The sequence below is a fragment of the Melospiza melodia genome, chromosome 19 (genome assembly GCF_035770615.1).
Source record: "Melospiza melodia melodia isolate bMelMel2 chromosome 19, bMelMel2.pri, whole genome shotgun sequence".
In the NCBI taxonomy this organism is placed as follows: Eukaryota; Metazoa; Chordata; class Aves; order Passeriformes; family Passerellidae; genus Melospiza; species Melospiza melodia.
The window spans coordinates 3,485,674-3,492,411 of NC_086212.1; positions in this window are offsets into that span (position 1 = coordinate 3,485,674).

Sequence of the window (6,738 nt, forward strand, 5' to 3'; positions counted from 1 at the left end):
CAAAAGATGTTAAAATTTCTGTACACACATTCCCAAAGGTGCTACAATATCTGTAAACCCTCAAAAGATGTTAAAAGACCTTTACACACATCTCCAAAGTTGTTACAATACCTGTACACCCCCAAAAGGTGTTAAAATTCCTGTACACACATCCCCAAAGGTGCTACAGTATCTGTATGCACCCAAAAGATGTTAAAATTCCTCTATACATGTCCCCAAAGGAGCTATAATACCTGTACAGCCCCAAAAGATGTTACAATTCCTGTACACCCCCAAAAGATGTTAAAATACCTGCACACATAACCCCAAAGTTGCTAAAATCCCTGTACACCGCCAAAAGATGCTAAAATACCTGCACACAACCCCCAAAGGTTTTACAATACCTGAGGACAGACAGGTTTGTCCCCAGCCCAGCCCCTCAGGTTGTTGTAGTCTGACAGCCCTGGCTGGGTAATAATTAGCATTAACTCCATGATTGCAGAAAGCTGATTAATCAATAATTTATTATACTATATTTATTGAGAAACCCTTTGCCTCACAGACAGTCCAATACAGCTTTGACCTAGTTGGTCCTTGAAATCCAAACACCATCGCCAGTGGCTAATTAAGAAATCACCCTTTGGTAAACAAATCTCCATAACACATTCTACATGTTCACAACACCAGGTGCAGCAAGTGGAGATAAGAATTGTTTCTCATTCTTTTCTCTGATCTTCTCACAGCCTTCCCCAGGACAGGGCCTGGGAAATGTTGTGCCTGTTGCTCTCTGTGCAGAGAGCAGCTGCCACAAGGTGCTGTTACCAAAGGGGTTTTGCTCTCTCCTGGCACTTCCCATATTCCCAGCCCAGCTCTAAACCACATCCACAGTGTGTCCCAGGGAGCTGTGAGATGGAAACACATACAAGCCAAAGCTTTCACTGTTTGGATACCTCAAAACCTGGAAATGCCAGAGGCTGGGATCACAAGAGTTTCACTATTCATAGACTCCTATTCAGGGTTTGTCAAGGCTGCAGCCTCATAGAATCATGGAATGTCCTGAGCTGGGAGGGACCCCCAGGATCAGCCAGGGCAGCCCCAGCCCTGCACAGACACCCCAACAGCCCCACCCTGGGCACCCCTGGCAGCTCCTGGAGCTCTGGCGGCCTCGGGGCCGTGCCCATTCCCTGGGGAGCCTGGGCAGTGCCAGCACCCTCTGGGGAAGAGCCTTTTCTTTATGCTGAAGTCCAATCAGCATCTGAAAATGAAGCACAGCTTTGCTCCCATCCTGGAGGGATTTGCCATTTTAGGTGTTTTCTGGGAAGCTGAAAATATGCCAGCTAGGTCAGGAATGCCCCAAAAAACTTGGGAATAGGTGTAGGAGGAAAATATGTGCCTGCAAAATGGGTTATAGCTGAGGTTTCCCTTCCCAGCAATAATATATGTATGTGGTCCTGGAAGCAGGGCCAGGACCCAGTTTCCTTTAAGGCTCTTTATATCATCTGGAAACCCACTGCTAGACAGATTTTCAGAATATCTGAAATGCAACAGAACAGAGTTATCTCTGACTACTGCCACAGACGATCTACTTGAAATTTGACATCCGTTCCCCCTTCAACTTTCAAATGTCCCTAATACAATTCCTTTCTCCATTTTCCAAATGGCCTTGAAGGCTGTTATGCCTAGGGAGATATCCTCACCAGTTACTGAGTCATGCTGGTACCAGTGTGGCCATGGATGCCCAGCTTCAACCTAGGAAGAGCTCACTCCAGTGAAAGAGAGCTCTTGGGATGTGGCAGAAGATCCAGCCTGGCTGCCCTAGAGCACTGTCCATGCCCTCAAGTCACTGCCTGTTTAATCACAGCCTTGAGATCTGTGAGCTCTCCTCGGGGACTGTCGGAGCATCGTGGGGCAGGACGGTCAGGACAGAGGGACAGGAGAGATCTCTGCAGCCAGGGCTGGAACTTGGGGTTTATTGCAAAGGGCCTGGGGGCAGGGCCCTGCTGGGAGCTGCCAGACACAGCTCAGAGCAGGCTGAGAGAGGAGAGGGGGAGAGAGGGTGAGAGGGGGAGAGAGTAAAAGGGTAAAGAGAGCGAAAGCATAAGAGAGTAAAAGGCAAGAGGTAAGAGAGCGAAGTTCCCGTTCCCTTCCAATACCATAAATCTTCTGTGCTGAATATTCTGATTCTCACTAACCAATCTAGTACAAGATACAAATCCTACAGCATTTCCATACAGCCTATAAGAATCATTAAATTACCATACTGTGTTACATTTTAAACCCTAAAAACTCCTCTTTGGGCCCTTCTGCCAAGCTGTGGGGTCTGCTCTGACCCTTGGGCCTGTCTGCAAGCAGAGGGTGTTGTTCCATCAAAAGGGGATCACCTTCAGCTGGACATGCCATTGTTTTCCAGTTGTTCAGTAACTGAGGTATCTCAAAGCTTGCCTTCATTTCAATCTTGCTTACAGTTTCTATATTCTCAGAATCTTTTGCCAGGCAATCATATTGATAAGGCTTTCCTGTTCCATCCTCCCCAACAGGGGACAAAGGGGCACAGGGTCGGGAGTGCAGTTCCCACAGGACCATGCTCCCAGCAGCCTGGTGTAACCTGCCCAGCTCTGGGCTGTGCTTTCTGGCAGCAGCCCCAGCCCAGCCCTGCAGCTCAGCAGTTTCACCCCTGATGCTCAGCCAGCCACAGGCTCCGTTGGAGTTTGCTGGCCGGGAACAGGAATCTCTTGGGCCCAGATGGCCCAGGATGGACCAGATCCAAATTTGCACTGGAACAACAGGACCATCCATGCAGTGCCATTGTCCTGGTTTTAACTTTGTGGCTTTGCCTGCTCCCCAGCCCCTCTCTGCCAGAGCCCACATCCCCCATGCTGCTCTTATCTCCTGCCGAGCTGGCTGCAGCTTGGCTCTGGCCTGTGTTTGCCACCACTTCATTCCTGTGTCATCTACAGCCTCGCTGGAGCCAGCTTGACACCGGTCAAGCAGAAAGGGCCATTGTGTGGGGCGCTGATAAGGGCTTTGTTTTTATTTAGCCGCTCCTTAAAGCCTGTGAAGCTCCTGGGAGAGAGGCAGGCTGGGCTCCTTCTGAGCCCGCTGTGATGGGAGCAGCTTCTCATCACCTGAATGTGCCAGTCACAGCCTGGCATCTCTCTGAGGCTCACCAGGCTGGAGCCCTCTTTGTGCCGATGGAGCTGCTGTGGTGACAGTGTGGGGCTGCTGCTGCCCTGCTCCGTGTCCCATCCCTCCAGAGCACCACAGCCCTGAGAGATGAGCCCTGGTGTGAAGTGACACTGCTCAGCTTGAGGAGAGGAGGATGAGGACTGGGAGAACAAAGCAGAGCACTGGGATGCGCTGGGGACAGCTTTGAAGGGAGCAGCAAATGTATTTTAATCTTCCCTTTTCTTCCACAGCTTTGGTGAAGCCATGGAGGGCACAGAGCAGCTCTATGACAGGGTCTGCGTTGCTGTTTGATGTCTAAAGATGGAATAGCCTCTTTGGAAACCCCAGAGAGGAGAGGGTTGTCTAAATAATGCCCCTGGAATACCAGGGAAAGGTACACACAAAGCTTGGTCTGGCAGGCCTCAATGCTGATGAAGGGTGCAGCTGCTCAGGACAGCAGTTTTGGGGACATTTCCATAAGTTTATGTGACTTCCTCACAAAAGCAGGGTCATGATTGAAATGAGGCCATCCTGCTGTTCCTTCAGCAAGTGTCTTCTAGGGAGAGGAAATGGTGTGAGCAGGGAGTGGGATCTCTGTGCTCTTTCTCAGATCTGAGATGAGTGGTGCCAGGTTGTAGCCCCACATTTCTCTTCACAGAGAAAAGCAAGGCACAATTCTTCCCAAGAATATTTCTGGGATTCACATTCTCTGAACCTCAGAGAAAGCAAACACAATTCTTATCATTTGCTGTGCCTGTGTTTGTGCAAAAGTAGAATGCAACAGGGAGATTATTTACCCACAGTGATGGGGTTTTGTTTCCTTGGCCTGTCAGGGCCAGGTGTGTGTGTGTTGGGACTGTTGGGGGGCAGGCATGAGATTCAGTGCAGTGTGAGCAGGGTTGAGTGCTTGGCAGGTTCAGTTTTAGATGTATAGAATAATATAGTATAATAAAGTAATTAATTAGCCTTCTGATATCCTTGGAGTCAGATGCATCATTCTCTCCCCTCAGCAGGGCCATCACAGCATTGCAATACCAGGTCATGGGTTATCAGGGAAATGAAACAGGAAAGCCTTATCAATATGATTGCCTGGCAAAAGATTTTGAGAATATGGAAACTATAAGCAAGATTGAAATGAAGGCAAGCTTTGAGATCCCTCAGTTACTGAACAACTGGAAAACAATGGCGTGGCCAGCTGAAGGTGATCCCCTTTTGATGGAACAACACCCTCTGCTTGCAGACAGGCCCAAGGGTCAGAGCAGACCCTACAGCTTGGCAGAAGGGGCCAAAGAGGAGTTTTTAGGGTTTAAAATGTAACACAGTATGGTGATGTAATGATTCTTATAGGCTGTATGGAAATGCTGTAGGATTTGTGTATTGTACTAGATTGGTTAGTGAGAATCAGAATATTCAACACAGAAGAAGATTTATGGTACTGTAATAGGGACCTCGCGCTCTTACCCTTCTACGCTCTTACACTTTTACTCTTTACCCCTTTTACTCTCTCACCCCCTCTCACCCTCTCACCCCCTCTCCTCTCTCAGCCTGCTCTGAGCTGTGTCTGGCAGCTCCCAGCAGGGCCCTGCCCCCAGGCCCTTTGCAATAAACCCCAAGTTCCAGCCCTGGCTGCAGAGATCTCTCCTGTCCGTCTGTCCTGACCATCCTGTCCCCTGCTGCTCCTACAATGGGTGAGATGTGGGCATGGTCTTGCAGGGAGGATGATCTCCAGACCCTGATGTTCTGTGAGCAAGGGGGGCACACCCCATGGAGATCCCCTCTGCCCCAGCCTGCCCTGCAGGGAGCTCTCCTTCCCCACCTCCCCAGATTTTAGCTGCACCGAGAGCTGAGCTTGTCTCGTGCTCTGTGGAACAACAGCCATCAAATGAAGGTGTCAGATGCAATTTTTCCTTTTAGACAGAGCGGGGTTTATTTGCTCCAATAGAAAAAAAAAACCCACCCAGGCTTTATGAGTCTGGATTTCTGTGCTGCGTCCAACTGAGCAACACCTGTTCACTCAGCTGATGCTGCTGTATGTCCTTGAAATAGGCTGGTGGATGAGACAAGAGACTCTACAGGCATGTGGACCTCATTTGGAACCCTTTTCTTTTTATCATTTGAACACATCATGTATTTGGGACAAGAAAATGACAGTGCAGTGTGTGAGGACACACATGCTGGAGAAGTAGATATATATTAATATTTATTTCTCAGTATTTTTATACATCTATCATGCCCCAGGGAGCAGCCACAGTTTTGCAAACAGCATTTTTAGGACTATAAATACGCAGCCACTATACAGGGTATGTATCTATAGCCAGTAAACTACCAAAATATTCATCCATGCCCTCCAAAAGTCAAGAGGTGCTCCCACCCTCTTTAGAGCATTGAATTGGATCTCAGGCAGTTGGGTCACAGACACTTTTTCTGTGGTGAATTCTCTACCAGGTGCACAGGGAATGGTGCTTGCTGCATGAGCAGGTGCTTGGACTGTGCTCTGGATATTTGCTGCCATCCCATAGCTCAGCTCGTGCCATGCTGAGTGAGCTGTGCTCTGAGGATGGGTTTTTCAGTTCTGTTTGCTGTCCTGGCACATCCTTACCCCTACCTGAGCACTGATGAGAAACACCACTCTGGGTTTGGTCCCCAACCTTCAGCTCATGCAGAAGTTCTACCAAAGGGAGCAGCATGGGCAGGAGGGACATGGAGCTGTTGGAGTGAGCCCAGGGGAGTGATCAGGTCCAGACCAAGGTGGTTAGAGGATGGAGCAGCTCTGTTGTGAGGAAAGGCTGAGAGAGCTGAGATTGTTCAGCCTGGACAAGAGAGGTAATTGTGAGCTAATTATTGACAGAGTGAGCTAATTGTGTTGTTTTAGTACCTGAAGGAAACCAGCAAGAAAGATGAAGAGAGACTGTTTACAAGGGCTTGGAGGGAGACAGGACAGTGGGGAATGGCTTCAAACGGAAAGAGAACAGGCTTAGATTGAGATATTGGGAAAAGATTCTTCCCTGTGAGGGTGGGCAGGCCCTGGCACAGGGTGCCCAGAGCAGCTGTGGCTGCCCCTGGATCCCTGGCAGTGCCCAAGGCCAGGCTGGACAGGGCTGGGAGCAGCCTGGGACAGTGGAAGGTGTCCTTGGCCATGATGAGAATGAGATGATCTTTAAGGTCCCTCCAACGCAAACTCACTGTGATTCTCTCATTCTATGAGTCCTCATAGCCTGGAGCCCCCCCCCTGAATAAAACCAACATGACAGAGAGGGCTGCAGGCTGAGCTGGAGGCAGGGAGGCTCTCAGCTGATGGCTGTGGCCCTGGGTGGAACAAGCACTGTCAGGCAAAGATGCATGGCCAGCCTTGCTCCCCACAGCCTTGTCCTGCCCTTCCTCACCCCATTGCTGCCCCCTCCCAGCTCCCACAACAGCTCTGTCCTTCCATTTCCTCTACAGGGAGGGCAGATCTGTGGCAAGGATTAATGGCTGTGATCAGAGAACAGCAGACACAAAAGCAAGAGGGAGCGTTGTTTGGAAATCTCTCATCTCACAGGTATTTGTAGCTCTAAAAATGCTGGAAAAAGTCATTACTGTCATAGAAATGAGTGA